At 43.8% G+C, this 22,156-nt stretch overlaps 1 pseudogene; it reads left to right on the top strand.

Annotated features, from left to right (window-relative positions):
- The first annotated feature begins 1,058 nt into the window (after window positions 1–1,058).
- On the top strand, window positions 1,059–8,574 carry LOC133055175 (endogenous retrovirus group K member 5 Gag polyprotein-like; annotated as a pseudogene).
- Window positions 8,575–22,156: the final 13,582 nt, after the last annotated feature.

Raw genomic sequence — 22,156 nt, 5'->3', positions numbered from 1 at the left:
TGGAATATTGTCAGAGATTAAAAATAGGTTGAAAATGCTTCTAGCTAACAGACCTTTGATAGAGAGTGACTCTCTATCAGGAGAGACTCGCCTAAACTTACCTGGACTTCCTGAGGAGGAGGATGGGCCCAAGAGGCTGTTGCTGATTTACCAAGGCTACTCGGTCTGAAGCTCCGAATGTTACCTGTTTTTCTCCAGCCTGCATTCCCCTCAGGGTGCGTTGTTGTTGGGCCTCTGCAGTGACTAATAAGCTTGATCTTTGAAGAAGTGGAATGTCAAGATATTTTTCTTCTTACAGGTGTTAACTATGAGGTGTTACTAAGAGTTGTGTGTTTCACATTCCAGCTTGTCATCCCTACACAAAGACAGTTCTTGTTTACTTAAACTACTTAAATTAATTCGAGTTGCAGGAATATTTCTGGGTCCAGCCACCACTGCACATCAACCCCCACCCACCCCTACCCACCGCCAGCCCAGCCACTTCGGGGAGCAGCCTGAATCAAAAGGCTGGCTCTGGGAGCTGCCTTGATCCTCAAGGGTCTGTTCGCAGACATAGCTCTCTGTCCCGCCACCCCTCTGTGAATTATTATCCAAGTTAATCTTAAAGGAACATTTGTGAGCCTTGAATGCACACATGGCGCAGACAGATGGCCTTTTTACGACTACTCCTAGGATAAACAGAATGCCATTCCTGTGCTCTGGCACCTTGTGAGAGTTTTGGTGATTGTTATCTCAAAGTGATGTATATGGGAAAATGTTTTTTCTTCTGAAAATTTCCTTCTTAATTTCAGTATGAATATAGCCCTGAGAAATAAAGAATCATCGCTGACTGCAGTGATCCTCTCAACCCCATCTGTTTTGTGTCTTTAATTCTTAGCTTACAGGAACGCGTCGTGCTTCTCGTTCAAAATCTTCTGGCTGGCCCGGCAAGTGGCGCCCAACGTGGGGCTCGACGAAAGTTCCATGCGGCCGCTGCCTGTTGAAACTATTAAGGTGAGTAAGAGTGTATATACTTGTATATTGAGGGGCAAGGAGGAATATTGTCGAGAGTATAAACCATGGGACAAGATCACAGCCGTCAGTTGTTTGTGCATATGTTACAGATAATGTTAAAGGATCGGGGAATACAGGTTACTAAAACGAAATTGCAGACTTTTCTTAGTTTTGTTGAGAAAGTATGTCCCTGGTTTCCAGAGAAAGAGACTATGAGTTTAGAGATATGGAAAAAGATAGGGAAACAGATTCAAACATATTATACTCTCCACGGACCTAATAAGGTTCCTGTGAAAACTTTTTCATTATGGAGTTTAATAAGAGACTGCCTTGATTTCGAACATGAGGAAGGGAGTAAATTAAAACATATGCTCTCACCCGAAGATCCAATTTATGCTACTCCTGACGGGAAAGAGCCCAGAACCTTTAAATTAGAATCTGCCAAACCTTTAAAGGAAAATGAGGGAATGTTGACTCCAGAGGATGAAGAAAGTTTAGAGAAACAGGCAGCTGCTTACCATAAGGATGATCATTGGGAATTACTTGTAACTGACGACTCGAATGTGCGGGCAGCAGCTGCCCCTCCGACAAAGAGTCTGGAGGCACTCATACAAAAATTATTAATAGCAATAAAAGAAGAAATAAAAAAGAAAGGTAGAGATGAAGGCATTGGTGCAATCCCTACGGCGCCTCCTGCTTATACACCCTCAATTATTGCTGGATTAGATCCTCTGCCTATTTCCAAACCTGAAAATTCGTTGGCTATAACTCATGAATCACACAGTTTGTCCCCCTGGCAAAAAGCTATGCAACAAGCCCAAAGAACTGGAGAAACTGTTCTGGGATTCTCTGCCGCTTTTCCGGTATTTGAGAACGCAAATCAACGGTATTATGAGGCCCTACCTTTCAAACAGCTAAAGAAATTAAAAGTTGCCTGTGCCCAATACGGACCTACAGCTCCTTTTACCCAGACCATGATAGAGAGTCTAGGAGGTCAAAATTTGCCGCCAAATGACTGGAAACAAATAGCGAGAGCTTGCTTATCACGAAGAGACTATTTAATATGAAAATCAAAATTTACAGAACAATGTGGCCATATAGCTGAATTGAATCAGTGGCAAGAGATTTAATACTACATATGAGATGTTGATAGGAGAAAGAGCTTATCAGAATACGAATGCTCAATTAAATTATCTGCCTGGGGCGTATGCTCAAATTTCTAATGCTGCTCGGCAGGCTTAGAAAAAACTCCCTTGTTCTAGTAATAAGACTGAGGATCTTTCAAAAATTCGTCAGAGACCTGATTAACCATATCAAGATTTTGTGGCTCGTCTTCTTGAAACAGTAGGTAAAATTATGGCTGGTGAGCAGGCTAAAATGGTGCTTACTAAACAATTAGCCTATGAAAATGCAAATTCTGCCTGTCAGGCTGCACTTAGACCGTACAGAAAATAGGGGGGGTCTATCAGATTACATTCATATATGTGCTGATATTGGACCTTCCTATATGCAGGGTATTACCCTGGCTGCAGCTTTACAAGGTAAAAACATAAAAAAAGTATTATATCAACAACAAATGAAAAATAAACGAGGATTACCTAGTAAGAAAAATGCTGGCTGTTTTGTTTGTGGCCAGCCCGGACATCGTGCCGCCTTTTGCCCCCAATGAGCCAATTCAGAGAATATTAAAACTCCTAATTTATGCCCTAGATGCAAAAAAAATAAGACATTGGGCAAAAGATTGTAAATCCAAAAGTGATGTCCAGTGCAACCCACTTCCCTCACAGTCGGGAAACTGGGTGAGGGGCCAGCCCCTGGCCCCAAAACAATGTTATGGGGCAATTCAGGGAAATCAGATGGTAAAAGGCGAGTCGCAGACTTGTTCAGAGCCACCTCAGGGAGCGCAGGCTTAGACCTCTGTTCCTCCTCCTACACAGTATTGACTCCCGAAATGAGAATACAAGCTCTGCCCACTGGGGTATACGGTCCTTTGCCTGATGGAACTGTGGGCCTTTTGCTTGGATGTAGTAGCTCTACCATAAAAGGACTGCTCATAGCTCCTAGAGTAATTGATGCTGACTATACAGGAGAAATCAAAATTATGGCCCATTCCCCGCGATGCATTACCACCATAGCTAGCGGGCAGCGTATAGCTCAATTGATATTGGTTCCTGCGGTGCAAACCAGAAAAGCATTGGCTTCCAGGAGAGAGGAAAATGCCTTCGGATCCTCTGACGCCTATTGGGTCCAGGCAATAACTAATAATCATCCTGAGTTAACGTTAAAAATAAATAGAAAGTTGTTTACAAGTATTTTGGACACAAGACTTGATGTTTCTCTTATTGGTGAGAGACACTGGCCCCGAAAATGGCCTAAACAGATAGCTATATCAACATTACAAAAAATTGGTCAAACTAGTAACCCTGAACAAAGTACAGAGCTGTTACATTAGACTCATCATGAGGGTCACAAAGGGGACATTAGACCTTATATCTTCCCAAACCTCCCTATAAATTTGTGGGGACGAGACGTTATGACTCGTATGGGAGTATATTTGTACAGCCCCAGTGAACAGGTTAGCAATCAACTCTTGGATCAGGGACTCCTTCCTACTTCTAGGCTTGGAAAATATAACCAGAGAAATGTTACACCCATCCAGCCTAAGAGATTGCCTGATAAAAGTAGACTTGTGTATTTTTAGAAGGGACCTCTGATCCTCCTGTAATTCACACAGATCCTATTACTTAGAAGTCTGGGGAGCCTGTGTGGGTTGATCAGTGGCCCCTTTCCAAAGAGAAAATTGACACTGCCCAACAACTGGTGCAAGAACAGTTAGAATTGGGACATATTGAACAGTCTAATTCACCTTAGAATTCGCCCATTTTTGTTATTAAGAAAAAATCTGGGAAATGGAGGCTTTTGCAAGATCTGCAAAAAGTTCATGAAACTATGGAAGTCATGGGAGCATTACAACCAGGATTACCTTCTCCCATGGCTATTCCGAGGGATGCCCACATAATAATTCTAGATTTAAAAGACTGCTTCTATACTATTCCTTTAGCACCTCAAGATTGCCCTCGATTTGCTTTTAGTGTTCCCTCTGTTAATTTCCCCCAACCAATGCGTAGGTATCATTGGAAGGTTTTGCCACAGGGTGTGGCCAATAGCCCCACCTTGTGCCAGAAGTTTGTTGCAGCAGCATTGCAGGAAACTTGGGCAAAATACTCCGATGCTTATATTCTGCATTACATGGATGATATACTGCTAGTGCATATTGATAAAGAGTATTTGTTAGCAGTTTATGCCTTCATGGAACCTGCTTTAAAAGCAGTAGGGCTAATAATAGCCAAAGAAAAGGTACAAACCTTTCCTCCCTATTCCTATCTTGGCTTTCGTTTAGAAAAGGAAACATTTGGAGTTCAGCCCATTGCATTACGAAGGGATAATCTGAAAACACTTAATGATTTTCAAAAGTTGCTCGGGGACATTAATTGGATTAGACCCTACCTACATCTTGCTACATACGAATTGAAGCCTCTTTTTGATATCTTAAAAGGGGATAAGAATCCTACCTCTCCACGCAGCCTTACAGAAGCTGGAGAGCGAGCTCTTCAGAAAGTGGAAACTGCCTTGTCACAGCAGCACTCCAGTTACTGTGACTATGAAAGGCCTTGGGGACTTTATATCCTTGCCTCAGAACATTCACCTACTGGTGTGCTGTTTCAAGATAATCCTCTAAGGTGGATTTACTTACCAGTTTCTCCCCTACAGGTGTTAAGTCCTTACCATGTTCTTATAGTCAAAGTAATAGCAAAAGGTAGACAGGAGTCTGTGACCTATTTGGGAAGAGATCCCCACTTTATCTGTATTCCTTTTTCAACTGAACAGCAACTATGGCTCTCTCAATTTTCTGATGATTGGGCAATTGCGCTTGCACAGTATGCAGGGGAGATTAAACATTATCCTGCTAATAAATTGTTACAGTTTGCACAGCTGCATCAGTTTATTTTCCCAAAAGTCGTGCAACAATGCCCTTTGAAAAAGGGGACAACTGTCTTAACTGATGGATCTTCCAATGGCGTAGCCAGCTTGGTAATCGAAAATGAATCTTATTATTGTCAAACCTCATATTCATCAGCGCAAAAAGTAGAGCTTTTTGCAGTACTCCAGGCTCTACAACGTGTTCCTCAAAGTTTTAATTTATACTCTGACAGTCATTATGTTGTCAGAGCTCTCTCAGTCATTGAAACAGTACCCCTCATTGGAGCTGCAAAGGCCTCTATTCAAACCTTGTTTTTGAAAATTCAGAATCTCATTCGAGCCCGAATTCATCCTTGCTTTTTTGGACACATACGTGCTCACACTGCCCTTCCTGGGCCTTTAGCGGCCGAGAATGCTCTGGCAGATGAAGCCACCAGCATGATGTGTTATTCTTCCTTAACCCATATCTCTGCGGCACAGGCCTCTCATGCAATACACCATCAAAATAGCAATTCTTTACGGTTACAATTTAGAATTCCCCTAGAAGCCGCTCGTCAAATTGTAAAAGCTTGCCCTACTTATCCACAATTTTTTGTGCTCCCGATGTATGGGGTCAACCCTCGAGGCTTGCTCCCTAATGATCTATGGCAAATGGATGTTACTCACATCCCTGATTTTGGTAAATTAAAATATGTGCACGTTACTGTCGATACCTTTTCTGGTTTTATCATGGCCACACTCCAATCTGGAGAGGCTAGTAAACATTGTATTCAACATTGCTTACAGAGCTTTTCTGCTATGGGCCTACCTAAATGCATCAAAACAGACAATGGCCCCGGGTATACTGGCCACAATTTTCAAGCTTTTGGGGCCCAATTGCAAATTGTGCATAAGACTGGTATTCCATATAATCCACAAGGCCAAGGTATTGTCGAACGAGCACATCAAACTCTTCAGCATCAATTAAAAAAAATTAAAATGGGAAAATTTATATACTATTACTCCTAACAATCTCCTTAGCCACGCCTTATTCGTTTTGAATTTTCTAGGCCTTGACCGAGATGGCAAATCAGCAGCTCAACGTTTTTGGCATTATGATAATAAAAAGGCTCGGCCATTGGTCCGGTGGAAAGACCCGTTGGAAGGGAGATGGCATGGGCCAGATCCAGTTCTAACATGGGGGAGAGGTCATGTTTGTGTTTTCCCACAGAATGCCAAAGCGCCGCGCTGGCTCCCGGAAAGTTTGGTACGCGCGGCGGAGGCGATCGCTGGTGGAGCAAATGAGATGACTCACGATCCAGGAGATAGCCCTGCTACCAACAGCTCAGCAGATACAGGCACTGTTACAAATGGTGTGTGAGAATTCTCCGAATCTTCCCATTGCTTCGCCTACTAATATATTGATTTCTTTATTACTTCTTTTAAACCAAATAAGTTCCATGAATGCTGATGTCTTTTGGGCATATGTTCCTGATCCTCCACTATTACAACCGGTTGGGTGGGAAATGAGTTTTGTTCCCATGTATGTAAATGATACAATCTTATTAGGAGGCTTCTCTGATAAGCACATCTCTCCTCAAAATGCTAATATTTCTTATACGGGATCCTCTTCACAATTACCAATGTGCTTTTTCCGAAATCATAATGTTTCAGGATGTCTTACTGTTACAGATGCAGGGTACTCTGATTCTAGCCATGGTTGGAAAGTGGATATTCCTGGCATTACGAAACTCGCAGGACATGCACGACGAGTCAGTGGAACCGGACCTAAAGACATTCCATTTTGCGGCCTGGGGGTAAAAGGACGACACATAGCTGTGCCATGGAAACTTTGTAGAAATGAGACTGCTACTGTATATTCTATTACTAATGACACACATTCCCTTTGGGACTGGTCACCAGATTCCAGCAGGAACCCCGGAAAGGAAGATAACAGACAATTTGCAGCCAGAATTTGGAATCTTGGTGGTACCATGGTGTATCAGACCAAGATATGGAAGTTGTTGGCTGCTTTCGGAACAGATGGGTCCTTTTTGCAGACTGGAGAGAAGATTAAAGGAGGACTATTTTGGAATGCGACTTGGAGATATCCTCGGGCCTGTGTACCCTATCCCTTTATGATTCTTGTTGGTTTTGTGAATCTTTCCAAAAATGCTAGCCTATATCATGTTCATTGTTCTAATTGTATCCTGACTAATTGTGTACGAGGTATAGAAAATAATACTGGGGCTCTGATAGTCAAACAACCACCCTTCGTCATGATGCCTGTAAACCTCACTGAACCTTGGTATGAAGAGTCAGGGCTTGAGTTGTGGAATAAGGTGCGTACAGCCCTTGCTAGGCCACGAAGAGAGATAGGACTAATAATTTTAGTAGTAATACCGCTTATAACTTTAATTGCTTCTGCCACTACCGCTTCTGTATCCTTACCTCAGTCTGTGCATACCGCTAATATTGTGGATGATTTAGCAAAGAATACTTCTAAAGCTTTAGGAATTCAGGAAGATATAGATAGAAAACTAGAAGATAGGTTAAATGCACTCTATGATACCGTAAAATTTTTGGGAGAGGAAATACAAGGCTTGAAATTGAGGGCTAAAATCAGGTGTCATGCTAATTATCGTTGGATTTGTGTAACTTCAAAAATTTATAATAATACTGAGACCCCTTGGAATAAGATAAAATTACATTTAGATGGTGTTTGGCATAATGAAAACATCTCCTTAGATCTAATACAACTTCATCAAGAAATTCTTGACATAGAAAATGCTCCTCGGGCTAGTATGGATTTGGCAAAAAATGCTGAAGATTTTGTTAACAGCTTATTTTCAAATTTTCCCTCTGTAACAACATTTTGGCACCTTTTTTGGGGGGTCGTGGCTGTGCTCCTAGTGTTTGCGCTTTTGGTGTGCATTATACCTTGTATTATAAAGAAATTCATTACAGAGTTGTGGGACATCAAGGCTGCCCTACACAACAATTATCTGTGCCATAAAAATCAGGCATGTCATTTTATTAAATAAAAGAGGGGGAGCTGCGGGGAGCGGTCTGAATCAAAAGGCTGGCTCTGGGAGCTGCCTTGATCCTCAAGGGTCTGTTCGCAGACATAGCTCTCTATGTCTTCTGTGAATTATTATCCAAGTTAATCTTAAAGCAACATTTGTGAGCCTTGAATGCACACATGGCGCAGACAGATGGCCTTTTTACGACTACTCCTAGGATAAACAGAATGCCATTCCTGTGCTCTGGCGCCTTGTGAGAGTTTTGGTGATTGTTATCTCAAAGTGATGTATATGGGAAAATGTTTTTTCTTCTGAAAATTTCCGTCTTAAGTTCAGTATAAATATAGCCCTGAGAAATAAAGAATCATCGCTGACTGCAGCGATCCTCTCAACCCCATCTGTTTTGTGTCTTTAATTCTTAGCTTACAGGAACGCGTCGTGCTTCTCGTTCGAAATCTTCCGGCTGGCCCGGCAGGCCACCACACCAGGTTTCAGTTCCCAGGCTGAACTGCTTCAGCCTCATCAGCAGGAATCCTGTTTTGAGGAAACCTTACTTTCCAACGCAATTATCCCACAGAACATTAAGTTTTTACTTTGAAACTGTTACAGTTATGAGGAATCCATGATGCAATACAAGACGGGAAAGACCCTCAAGTACTTCTAAACCTTGGCAAAGTATGTGGGAACCCAAAGGGAGAACACAGCAGGTGTCCGCTCGGCCCCGCCCCTCACACGCCCAGGCGCAGGCGTGTGTCCTACGCCCCGCCCCTCCCTGTTCTGATACCAAAGGCTGAGGAGTTTCTGGTCTCCGTTTAGATGCAAGCCATTCTGCAGCAAATTCCCAAAGCGGAGACTTGGTAGGTGTGGCCGACCATTGAGAACCTGAGGTACTTGTTTGTTTTTGTTTTTGTTGTTAAGCTGCGCCCGTGGGGTCCCCTCTCCTCCCTATCCGTGGTCTCCAGTCACTTCGGACCTCCCTATTCCCCGACCCCTTCCTCCAGCCAAAATAAATTCAGTCGTTGCTGTGAGAGGCCCAGGGTCTGATTTCCTCTCGAGGTAAGATCCTGAAGTAACACATACAGTGCACGAAATACGTAGTAATTTATAAGGAAAAGGTCATTTTAATTTTGACATGGCACTTGATGATTTTATAAGTATCAAATCACATGTTCAGGAACTAGTTTCGAATTTCTGCTTTGGCACTGGTGCTGGAGCTGAAGTTCTTTCTCGGGTGTTAGGGAGGTGTATTACTGTACTTTTCTGTTTTATATGACCATGGTAGTAAATTGACCACAAAGACTTCATTTTAGCAGGTTATTTTTAGAGATGCTGGTTACTTGTATGAGCATTAGAATCAAAGAGAAATATAAAATGGTCACAGTGCTCAGTCAGATCTCTTTGAGCTCCCCAGGGACTGTAGCCCGCCAGGCCCCTGTGTCCGTGGGATTTCCCAGGCAAGAATACTGGAGTGGGCTGTCATTAAGTCACTCAGTCCTCTCGGACTCTGAGCAACCCTATGGACTGAAGGAGGCAGGATTCCTGCCCTTCATCATCACCAGGACTTGCTCAAACTCCTGTCCATTGAGTCCGTGATGACATCCAACCATCTCATCCTCTTTTCCGCCTGCCTTCCATCTTTCCCAGCATCAGGGTCTTTTCCAATGGAAAGAAATGTTAGAAATGTAATGAGTGTGGTAAATTCTTCAGTGTACTTTCAAGCCTAACTGGCCATCAGATGATGTACTGAGGTGAGAGCCCTTGAATATATAATTGAGGTTTCAGTGCTTTTGGCAGTGGTTCATATCTTATGCTTCATGAGAATATTCACAATGGATTGAGAACAAATGATGTTGAATGTGGTCAGGCCGTTGAAAATCTACTTATTCTAAAAAAGTCCATCACCAGTGCCAGGAATGTGAGCAACCTTTTCTCATTGGCCCCCCTTGCACCAGTAATCCAGTTGTTTGTACTGCACCAAGCAGTACTAATGTACTGAATTTTGAAGCTTTTTGGTTGTGCCTTAGCCTTACCAAATACTTCATGAGTTAAATTGCAGTGAATATGCTGAGTCTTCATGTTATTGTTCATTTATCACTAGATGGCAGAATATTTATCGTGAAGAGAAAGCACACAGATGTAAAATGTGTCGCAAGACTTTTACCCAAAGATCACAAGTTGGGGAACATATTGGAGCTACACCTGCCAAATGCAATGAGTGTGGAAAACCTTTACATTGAGTTCAGGTATTAGGACTTGAGCAATCTGATCATGAAAATGTTCAGTTTCTGACCGTGGAGCCTAGCCATGATGAAAGCTCAGTTTATGAGTCTTTGGGATGGACTGGATACGGATCCCAGGTGCCAAGTCCTAGTGGTGGGAGCTTCTGATCATGCTGAGGATTTTGACTCAGCTATAAGAAAAAGAATGCCTACGAGATTTCGTATCAAACAGCCTGCTCTGAAACAAACCTAAGTGTGGGAGTTGGCTACTAGAAGTGCATCTAAGAAGATATTGCTAAGATAGATATATTTTGACATGTGTTTTTGAAAATAGCATATAATCTGCAGTTTTTGAATGTTCTTAAAATGATTAGATCCCATGGTTTGATGGGGGTATGGAGTTCCTCCATAAATCCCAAATCTTCAGAAGACTGTATTTTTCAGACTTTGTTACCCATATTTGAGAGAACGTTGCTGTCGTTCACTTGGACAGTCATGTCCGACTCTTTGCAACCACATGGACGGCAGCATGCCAGACTTCCCTGTCCTTCACCATCTCCCAGAGCTTGCTCAAACTCATGTCCATTGAGTTGATGATGCCAGTCAACCAACTCATTCTCTGTCGTCCCCTTCTTCTCCCACTTTCAATCTTTCCCAGCATCAGGGTCTCTTCTAATGAGTCGGCTCTTCACATCAGGTGACCAAAGTATTGGAGCTTCAGCTTCAACATCAACCCTTCCAGTGAATATTTAGGATTGATCTCCTTTAGGATTGACTGGTTTGATCTCCTTGCAGTCCAAGGGACTCTCCAGAGTCTTCTCCAACACCACAGTTCAAAAGCATCAGTTCTTTACCACTCAGCCTTCTTTATGGTCCAGCTCTCATTTCCACACATGACTACTGGAAAAACCATCGCTTTACTATACAGACCTTTGTGGGCAAAGTAATGTCTCTCCTTTTTAATATGCTGTCTAGATTTGTCATCACTTTAGAAAATAAAGACCTAAAATATATTACAATTTGCAAATCAAAAGTGAACAATTCTAATTCTGTTCATACTGAACATATAATCAATTTGAAATTACATTATGGATATTATTTAGTTTAGTGTAATTTGCTAAACAAGTTTTTGGGAAAGATACTTAACTGTCAGGCTTCCCTGGTGGCTCAGACAGTACAGAATTCGCCTGCAATGCACAAGACCTGGGTTCGATCCCTGGGTTGGGAAGATCCCATGGAGGAGGGCATGGCAACTCACTCAAGTATTCTGGCTTGGAGAGTCCCACGGACAGAGGAGCCTGGCAGTCCATGGGGTCCATGAAGTCACAAATAGTCCGTGGGGTCCAAGGGGTCCATGGAGTCCATGGGGTCACAAAGAATCTGACACAGCTGAGTGACTAAGCACTTCCTTCAAAGTATAGGATAGAGCATTGTAAAGAATAATGCACTTCTCATCAAAAGAAAAAGAAATGTTTTTTTTCTCCTATTTTGCTTTCTCTTTTTAGGTTATCTATACAAAATTATGGATGCTAGGTAAACTTATTGTGCTAATCGTTTCACAGTGTACATATCAGTTAATTTGTCTCTGTAGCTTAAACTTACACAATGATATTTGTCATGGAAAGAGTTGCTTATACAACCCCCTTTATGTCACTGTTTAGAGAGTTGGGTTTAGACAGGGAAATAATTAAAACACGTTGGATAAAAGAAATAGTAACACAGTTTATAATCATTTAAAATGTCTTGCTCTTTTAAAGGCTGTGGTTAGTGACCCAAATGATCACATCCCTTGAGTCCTCCATCTCAGACACCCAGGTACTGATCCTGAGATTGTTAAACTCAGCACTATGCTGAGTTTGCTGTTTTGTAGGGTGTCAGTAGGGAATAGCCCATTTCTACCCCGGGAGAGTTGTGTTATTTGTAATGTAGAGACTAGTCCCATTCTTGTTTCTTAAAACTGCCCAAGTTCCCAGATCCCTGAATTGCTTCAGCCTCACTAGCAGGATCTGAGCACAACATGCTGTGAAAAACAGCTTTTTATTGAGAATAAACCCTTTTAGTCTTAAGAGGAAGGATCTTGGTTCCGACATAACTTGAAGCTTTTACCTGAGCAGTGTTACAGATGTAACTTAATCCTGTCAAGGTATTAGGCCCCGCCCCCGTCCGCGCCCCGCCCCTCCCACGAGCAGCGGGCACGGCGATGCTCGCCCCGCCCCTCGTCGGAAGCCGCGGCTCTAATACCAAAAGCCCTTTCACACAGACCCGGAAGTTGGAGAGCGCGGAGCCGAGGTCCCCGAGCGGCGCCTAAGGTTCCTTCTAGGGTACTACCCCTCCGGCTCACTCGTCCTCAGGGTGTGACAATTGTCAGCGACCTGAAAAGCCTGGCGCCCGGTGCTCGGCCCCGAATAAACGCTGCCGCTGCCATTGCGGCCCAGTTATCTTTTCGTTTGGGTTTTGAGAGTTTCTGGGGCGGTTTCGGTCCTCGGTCCGCGTAGCCACCGCCTCTGGCGACATTTTCCTGCTTAAAACCCTTTTTTACCTCTGGCCTCACCAAGTACAGCCCTCTCTCGCGAGTTAGAGTCGCGCTCCGCCGCGTCGCCTTCCCGACCGCTGGAGGCAGAGCCCGTCGCCGCCGCTCCCGGAGAGGCCGCGCCCTCTCCCCGGTCCCGGGATTCGGGAGAGCCCGCCCCGCTCCTGAGACCCCTTCCCTCCCAGCCCCTCTGTCCTCGCGTCTCCTAGGCCGCTCCTTGTGCCCCGCAGGGCCCCCCTTTCCTGTCAGCCCGTCCCCTCACCCCGCGTAGGTAGGTGACCTGGGCCAGCCCTGTGACAGCCAGTGCTGTTCCATGCCCAATTCAACTGGGTCAGAAAAGGTGCTCTTCCGGTCCGGGGGCGTGTCCTTCTGTCGCCCACTCAGTAAAGACAGGAGGCGGGAGGATCAGGAGAAGCAGAGTCAGAAGGGCTGAGAGAAATAACTGAAGCTGAGGAGAAAAGCGTCAGGGAGAACCAACGCGAACTCTGAGAATGGCTGAGGGATTGCAAAGGGATAGTCAAGTCAAAGAGGTTAAGCCTTGAAAATAGCCAAGTGGGTAAAATAGAGAAGTATTAATAAATTAGAAAGCCAGATCTCCAGGGATTGGAGAACAGCATAGGGAGAGCTGCCCTGTATCAGTGATGGGAGCAGGGAGGCGACGGGTGATGAGGGACGTCAGAGGTGGAGAGTCCCGAACTGGGTTTTGGCTGGGTTTGAGTCCAGGCCTCTTGGGTTAGAGTCCCGAGTTGTGTTTTCAGCCGGTTTGAGAAGGGGAGTAATCTGGAGCGCAAAGAGGGAGCTGAAATGGGGGAGGAGGCAGACACAGGTATGGATTTTTGAAAGATTCAGGAAGGTTGGAGAGAGGGGGAACGAATTGCAGCAGCCTGGGACAGGACACGTGTGAGGGAGGAAGTAGGACAGGAACAGGAGGGCAGAGGGGGAGAAAAAGAGACCCAGAGACCCAGATGAAATAAGGGAGATAGGTGAACAGAGGGGTAAGCTCATCCAGGGGTGAGCAGTTGTTTGGATACAGATGATTTCAGTTCTACAGAGGAGGATGAGAATTTAAAAACTCCTGTCTATAAGGCTTGTGTCTTTTTTTTATTACTTGTGGCAGAAGATGGCTTTCATTTGCAAACCCTGTTGAGCCTGGGGCAGTGGCTTGATTCACTGACTTCTGAGTGACCCTCTTCTCTTTTCCTGGCTTTTCCTTCTCTTTTCCTATCGATGTCGAGGAAGAATAGACCTGGGGCAAGAAATGACTGACTCTGTCACTCTGTGGTAGCTTTTTTTTTTTTTTTAATTAATTTTTTGTGGCTGTGCTGTCTTCGGTACTGTGCGGTGGGCTCAGGAGTTGTGGCTCCCAGGTTCTAAAGCACAGGCTCAGTAGTTGTGCAAAGGCTTAGTTGTTTGTACTTGTGGGATCTTCCTGAACCAGAGATAGAACCCATGTCCCCTGCATTGTCAGGCAGATTCTTATCCACTGTATCACTATTGGGAAGCATTTTTAAAGCATTTTTTTTTAATGGATTCACATTTTCTCCGTTCTTTATGTATAGTGCTTTTTGTAGCTTGGAATAGGTCTTAATTCATTCAGTGTCTGTAATCATTTTTATCTTCAGAATTAAGCATTTTTAGTTTCCAGTATTCTAATCTTAATCACCCTTTTGTAAACACGATTATTCTCTGTTTTTTTAAACTTTGACACCAGATTTTTAAATTAAAAATAATTCACAATTCTTTTTTTTCAAATTTTTTTCAGATTCTTTCCTTGCCTGAGCGCTTTCTTCCCTTCATCTCGTACATTTGAAATTTTCTTTGGTAAGTAGTAAATCATCTTAGACTATTTTATGCCATGCGCAGCAAAAATGTCACCTTGTTTATCAGTTCTAATGAGGTAGATGAACGTAGTGCCTATTATACAGAGTGAAATAAGTCAGAAGAGAAAGACAAATACTGTATATTAATGCATATATATAGAACTTAGAAAGATGGTACCAACGATCCTACATGCAAGGCAACAAAGGGAGACACAGATGTAAAGAGCAGACTTTTGGACTCAGTGGGAGAAGGCGAGGGTGGGATGAATTGAGAAAATAGCATTGAAACATGTATACGACCATATTAAAATAGAATGATCAGTGCAAGTTCGATGCACGAAGCAGGGCACCCAAAGCCAGTGCTCTGGAACAACCCAGAGAGATCGGGTGAGGAGAGAGGTGGAAGGGGGCTCAGGCTGGGGGGACACATGTCGAATTCATCTAGATGTATGGCAAAAACCATCACAATATTATAAAGTAATTATCCTCCAATTAAAATAATTAAAAAATAAAAATGAGGAAACTATAAAAATAAAGTTAATTAGCAAAGATCACCTCCCCTCCCTTTCTCTGAATTCAAAGAGAAATACATCTTGGGGGGTTTTATGAATGGGACATCGTGTAATAAAATAGACATATTTTCAACTGTGGTTGTACCAAAGACATGGATTGTGTGTATGTGTTTACTGTGCACACACAAATGGATATTTCTGGTCTCAGCTCTTTACCAGAGAATAACGGAGGTATGACATTAGATCTTGTGAAATTAAAGTCATTTCTTTGAGAAATGGGAAAATAAAAGAACATTTAACGTGATAAAACCAACAAAATGCTTCATTCTTTCCTTTCAACAAAAAAGAAAAAAGAAAAAAAAACACCTAGTTTAACTGGTTAGTCTAATGGTCTGTTTTCACCATTTTCTATGATCAGTGAAAAAAAGTGAGCTGTGAGGTGATATGAAGATGTTTCCTTCAGGTCCCTTTTTGACTTTTCTGTGCAAATGAGGAAGGATGGGCTGGATTGACCTGGAACCTTCCAACAGAGCCTGTCTCTTCATGATGAAAAACATTGCTCAGATCCTATTTCTAAGCTGACCCCTTACAATGTGTTTTGTACCAGTGGATAGATGTTTGCAATTCTCTACTTTAAAAATATTTTACTGCAATCTTATAATAAAGAATTACCTGCTTCGTATCAGTTTGACCCAATCTTGAAAGAAGAGTTTCTTTTGCTCAGATACATGACAGATGTTCCTGGTGTTAAATGGGATGGGCAACAAGGACAAACTTGGCCCACTTGCCCTTCAGCCTCCCATTTCATTATTCAGTTATACCCGGTTCTCTTCACTCAGCTCAGATCTTCTCATAAATGGCTTCTCTCTAGGCCTGAGGGAGCCCACTTGTACCATGGAGATGAGAGACTAGACCGGAAACTAGACTAGAGACTAGACTAGACTTGAGCGTGAGCAGCACTGACGCCTGAAATGATTAGCCAAATTGGCTGTGTGTCTGTGGGTGGCAGTTCTGGTTTGGAGGGAGTGTCTGGTGGTAATTAGAATTTTAAATAGATCCCAGTCCTTCCTAAATGAAAAAAGAAAAGGAAAACTGTAGGATGGAGGCAGGATCACAGGCTCAGAATCAGATGACTTCTATGAATAAGGCTAAATCTGAAGGGAGATTTTTTTCACATCCTGATGTTCAGACCTCCACTGGCTTTCATTTGTTCTCGGGTCAGAAGCTTGACTCCTTGCTGTGGATCCACAGCCCTCTGTCAAACTCAGGGCCCTGTCAGTGTCTCCAGCCTCATCCTGGGAGCTGACCGTCTGCTCACGGTTCAGCCTGTCGTGGTCTCATTTACCTTTTCTCTGTTTGCAAATACCAAAACCATTTCTGTCTGACATCGTAGTTCTTTTCTCACCTTCAAGTCACCCTGGCTCAGGCCCTTTGTCTCCCTTCAAGTCTAGGCTCAGAGAGGTTCCCCATCCGCTCCTAACAGTCTCTCTCATGTTCCCCAGGTTTATTGCCTCTGTATCAGTTGCCATCAGCAGAGATTCTTGCCCTTCTTCATGGGTTATTTTGAGTCCTTCCTGGTTCCCCTCTTTTTAGGGCTCATAGTGTTCCTCTTCTTCCCAGGATAGTTGCAGTACCTGATCCTGGAAATGTCTTTAGATGACAGGACTATGGGTTGGGCTGAATAATTCTCAGGGAAGACCAAGAGAACAGGGCAGGTGATGAAGATATTTCCCACGTTATAGACATTTTAGCTGTAATTGATCTTTACCCCATGGGACTACTTAATTACTCAAAAGAATAGCCAAGAAATATAGGAAATCCTGAAAAGCCCTACAGAACTGGTGTCCTCAAGCAGTGGACTAAGATGTCCCCATGTTTAGTCAGCTGAGTTTAATCTGCTGCAGCCCCCAGATAAGCTCTGTCCATCCAGGGACCAGTCACCATCGTGGACAGCAGCTTTGCCATCTAGGAGTTCATGTGCTCAGTGTCAGCGATTGTGATTTCAGAGTGCTGAGGATGAGCAGATATCCAAAACCTAACGGGGCAGGAAGGAGATGTTGCCCGCCCCCCTCCCCCCCGCCCCCCAAGAGCTAGAATATCTTCCCAGTAGGTGTGGGTGGTAAGAACAGGAGATAGTGAGACCTGGAGACCCTGGATTTGAGACTTCCTCATCTCAAATCCCTTTGCACCTGGACTCCATAATGTCCCCAGGTGGTGGCAGACTTTCCCAGGAGGGCCAGTTTCTTGATTTTTCATACTGAATGTGAGTGTCCTTTGGGTGGTAGCTCGTGTGCACTCCTCTTGTGATCCCCTTTGCCAAGAAACCCCTATACACTTTAGTCTTGCTTAGTCCAGTCATGCAGGGAGGAGAGGTAGACAAATGGGGAAAGCGGAGGGAGCCTGGTGGGGTCTGCAGGAGGCTTGTGTCAGCACTTGGGGGCATCAAGGTGAGCCCAGTGAATGGAGTGTGCACCCATCCCAAGTGTAGTTACAGGGACAAGGGGTGTGTGGATCTGTTGGAAAAGAATGTCTCAGTTCAGGCTGGAGAACCTGGAAGTGGGTTTGTTGGAGAACCGACATGGAATGGTTTGAGGTGTTAAATGCTTTGGCTCATATTCCCTGGGACAGCAATACTGAGGCTGAGATTTGCCTGCACAGGTTTTGTTGGACAACTCATGACCACACGTGAGCAACAATGAAAGACATGGAATTGGGCCCAGAGAAGTCTTTTCCACTGTTAGAACTGTGGCCTGGGCTGATCCCACAGACACCTGTGGGTGCAGGAGGCTGGGAGCCTTGGGCTTGGGCTGGATCTAGCAGGTGCCCCCATCATCCACTCCACTCGCTGGCTTTTGTTGGCTCTCTTAGCAGGCAGGCACCATAGAGTAACAGGGAACATCTCAGGTCATTCTTTGCATCAACTTTGGTATCATTGTGTACTTGGGGTTGCCGGTGAAGAAAGTTTTATGTGCATTTGGAAAGATACCAAGAGAATCTGGAGTGTTTCCATGGAAGATGCTGAGGTCTCACTGGGCCATGTGCATCACTGGAATTATCCCTCTTTTTCACAGTCTTTGGAGATTTCGGTGTTTGACCTGGATCACTCACTGTAAATGAAAATATGGTGTCTTGTGTCTGTGGATCCTTGGGTGTCCTCTTTTGTATTTTGTCTCATGCATGAGTTATTAGGGCTTGGAATGCTTTGTGTTGGTATAAGAGGGTTCGAGGCTCATTATGGGCTTTGTGGAGACACTGTTGGACACCATGAAAGTTTGTAAGCTTGTTTGAGTTCTGCTGGGAAATTAAGAGTACTAAGGTTAAGATAGCAGAGTGCTTGTTATAAGGTGGTCCTGCTCGGTAGGGATCTCTGGGCCCAACCTGAGACGAGTCATTAAAGTCCTGTAACGTAGGGGAAGATGGCTCCGATAAATGAGAGGGCAGCGATGCCACAGTGATCTGCAGCCCGGAGGCTCGTCCTCTAGAAGATGCAGCTGCAACTCTCTTGCTGCCAGGCCAGTGCTGGGTTCTCTGTTATCCACTACTGTCCCTCTCAAAATAAGCACACACACAGGCACAGTACAGAACACACGGAATCTTACCTGCACTGTTGGTGGTAATGTAAATGGTACTGCTGTGTTGGAAAAGATCATGGAAATTCCTTAAGAAATTCACAAAGAATAGACCTACAGTCTGTCAAACCCATTTCTGACAGATATCCAAAGGGAAAGTGATCAGTTTTCCAGGGATATGTCTGCAGTCCCATGAGTGTGACTGGATTTGCAAAGCCCAGGCATAGACACAGGCCAGATGTCTCTTGACCAAAGAATAGGTAACAAAAGTGTGGTATAGAAATATTTATTATATACTCTATGTTCCTGAACTATTTTTTCTCCATGTATAAGCATAAAAATGAAGGGTCCTGTATTTATGCCAAAATGAATGAACCTAGAGAACATTATGCCAAGTTAAATAAGGCTGACAAAGGAGGACAGATACTGTATGTGGAAACTAGAATTGTCAAACTCCTAGAGCCATCGAGTAATAAGGCTGTTACCAGGAGCTGGGTGGAGGGGGAAATGGGACACTGTTAGTCAAAGAGTAGAGATTTTCAGTTGTAAACTAAGTAAGTTCTGGGGATCTGAGGTACTGCATGCTGCCTGTAGTGTTTCTATATACTTGAAATTCACCCAGAGAGAAATAATACAGTGTACTCATAGGTGGAAGTGTAACTTACTCGACTATAATAATTATTCAATGTATGAATCTATCACGTGTTCACTTTGTACACAGTACATTTATAGCATTTTTGTTAGTTACACCTGAGTAAGGCTGGGAAAGGAAAAGAGAGTTGGGGGATGCTTCTCTCCTCTGAGTGGTGCTCAGTCCAGGCTTCACATTTCATTGATGAGGCATTTTGCTTACCCATGTCTTGTACCCTCTGACCCGAGATTCCCATTCAGGTAGTTTGTGTTGATCCACAGCTCGAGAATGTTTAAGATGCCCCAGTTCATTGCAGTCTGGATCCCTCACTGAGCATCAGGACTGTGAGTCCTCTCATTCTTGAAGGCTGAGATCTGGGCTGAGGAGGGGGTGCTGTGTTCTGAGTGGGGATGGATCAGGGCCTTCGGTGTGACCTGAAGGAGATTGCCTGGTCAGCGGAGGTGCCCTCAGCTGCTGTGTGCTGGGTCCTCACCAGGAGGGGAGTGTGATCCCAGGGAAAGTGTGGGAAAGTCCTGTGTTGGTCTCTCTGTGGGAGTTGACTGTCCTGAGTCCCTCCTGAGACAGTGGCCACAGGGGACTGTGTGTTCCTCATGGTGAGGGCTTCCCTGTGTGTGTGGTTGGGGCTCAGGAAGGGGATGTGTTGACTCTAAGCATTAAACAGCATGTTTTCACTTTCATGATAGACGTCTGAAGACTTGTGTTGCCTGAGGAAGCCCTGAAGTTGAGGAAGGGGAAAGAAAAGGAGTCAGGCATGGCTCTTTCTCAGGTAAGGTCATATTCAGTCTGTCCTTCCTGAAATGCCCTTCTCTGGACTCGCTAATCATGTCTGACTCTGGAGTGTCCTGTCTGACTCCTGTACTCCCACAGTCACCCGGGCCCTTCCCGCAGGGCCTGTCGTCTCCACTTAGATCCCGTGTCCCCATGAGCCAGTGACCTGGCCCTTGTGAGGAGGCTCCCCTGGGCACCGTCCTGGGCCGGGCTTCTCACCCACGGGTTGGAGACGGGGTCTCAGTGCTGTTGGGCAGCAGGGATTGCTTAGGGCCCCTCTGGATGTGCTGTCTGCTCTGTCAACCAGGGTAAGGAAACTGCCCATGAAAATCAGGTATTAATATGCACAATAGCTGGTAAAATCTGGAAATCAGATCAATTGAAACTGTCCTTTCCCTTTTGTGTATCTTGACATCCTTGTGAATATACCTTACATATACACAAAGCATTATTTCTGAGTACTGTGTTCTGTTCAGTTGGTTTATTTTTCTGTTTGTATACCAGTACCACATCACCTAGATTACCTTGTAATAGGTTTTGAAATAGAAAGACCTCCATCTTCCTTCTTCAGGAGTGTTGCTGTTTGCTCTTTGAATATTTCTGTGACTTTCACCATGTTTTATTCTGCTTCTACAAAGATTGCCATGGCAGCTTTGATAATGAGTTAATTGGTTGATTGACCCTTTGTGTGGTTATTAAAGAATCTTTTTTGATATAGCATGTTTCTTTTGTAATCTTTATGAGTTTTACCTGTGAAACTTTGTCATGTGGAAAAGAAGATAAATTGACTTTGTTTTCAATTTGAGGACCTTTGATTTCTTTTTCTCATCTAATTGCTCCAAGGGTTTCAGTGCTTTGTTGAACTGTAGTGCAGAGTGTGCATCCTTGCCATCTGGACCTCAGAGGAAAAGCTTTCATTCTTTCCCCATTGCTGTCCCCTTTTCTTAATGGCATTTCTTATGTTGATGTTGGTATAATTTGTTGTTTGTAGCTTGTTGAGTGTTCCATCTTGAAGGGTTGTCAAATTTTTGTCGAATGGTTGTTTTCTGCATCGAGATGATCCTGTTTTTTTCTTCCCTTTAGTATGTTAATGTAGTATGTCATATTAATTGATTTTTGTATGTTGACTTCTCGCCTTATGTGAATAAAACCCACTTGGTCATGGTGTCAGATCTTTTTATTTATTTATTTAAATTATTTTAAGTGAAGGATAATTGCTTTACAGAGGTTGTTGTTTTCTGCCAAATACCAACATGAATCAGCCACAGGTATACATATGTCCCCTCCCTCCCATCCTCCTCCCTATCCCGCCCCTGTAGGCTGTTAGAGGGCCCCTGTTGGAGCTCCCTGCATCATTCAGCAAATTCCCATTGGGTCTCTACTTTACATATGGTGATGTAAGTTTCCAAGTTACTCTCTCCATACATCTCACCCTCTCCTTCCTCCCCTCCCCCCTCCATCTGTTCTCTCTGTCTGTTTCTCCAGATCTTTTTAATATGTGTTGAAGTTGGTTTGCAGGTATTTTAGTTTTGCATGAGTATTCGTCAGGGGCATTGGTTTCCAGTTTTCCTTTCTTGTGTCTTTCGGAAATCAGCAAACTATTAGAATCATGCTTGCTCCATAGAATTAGCAGGATCAGTGGTAATTATTTGTAAATGTTTGGTAGAATTTGGTCCCATATTTTTCTTAGAGGTTTCTGACTACTTTTTAAATCTCTCTAGTTACAATGGGCTTCCCTGGTGACTCAGATCATAAAGAATCTGCCTGCAGTGCAGGAGACCCAGGTTCTATCCCTGGGTGGGAAGATTCCCTGGAGAAAGGAATGGCTGGTTAGTCCAGTATTGTTGTCTGGAGAAACTGCATGGACAGAGGAGCTTTGTGGGCTACAGTTGGTGAGGTCACAAAGTGTCAGACACGACTTAGTGGCTAACACTTTCACTTTCAACACTTCTTGATTTTTTAATTTCTTAGTAAGTAAAATAGTTTGTATGTTTCTGAGAATTTGCCAGTATCTCGTGTATTCTGTCATTTGTAGGCATTATTGGTCATAGTACTTCCTTATCTCTAGAAATTTTCTTTGACCTCAGTTGAGATCACTCCTGTTTCATAT

The sequence above is a fragment of the Dama dama genome, chromosome 4, assembly GCF_033118175.1.
Source record: "Dama dama isolate Ldn47 chromosome 4, ASM3311817v1, whole genome shotgun sequence".
Taxonomy (NCBI): domain Eukaryota; kingdom Metazoa; phylum Chordata; class Mammalia; order Artiodactyla; family Cervidae; genus Dama; species Dama dama.
This window is presented reverse-complemented; position numbering and strand designations above follow the sequence as displayed.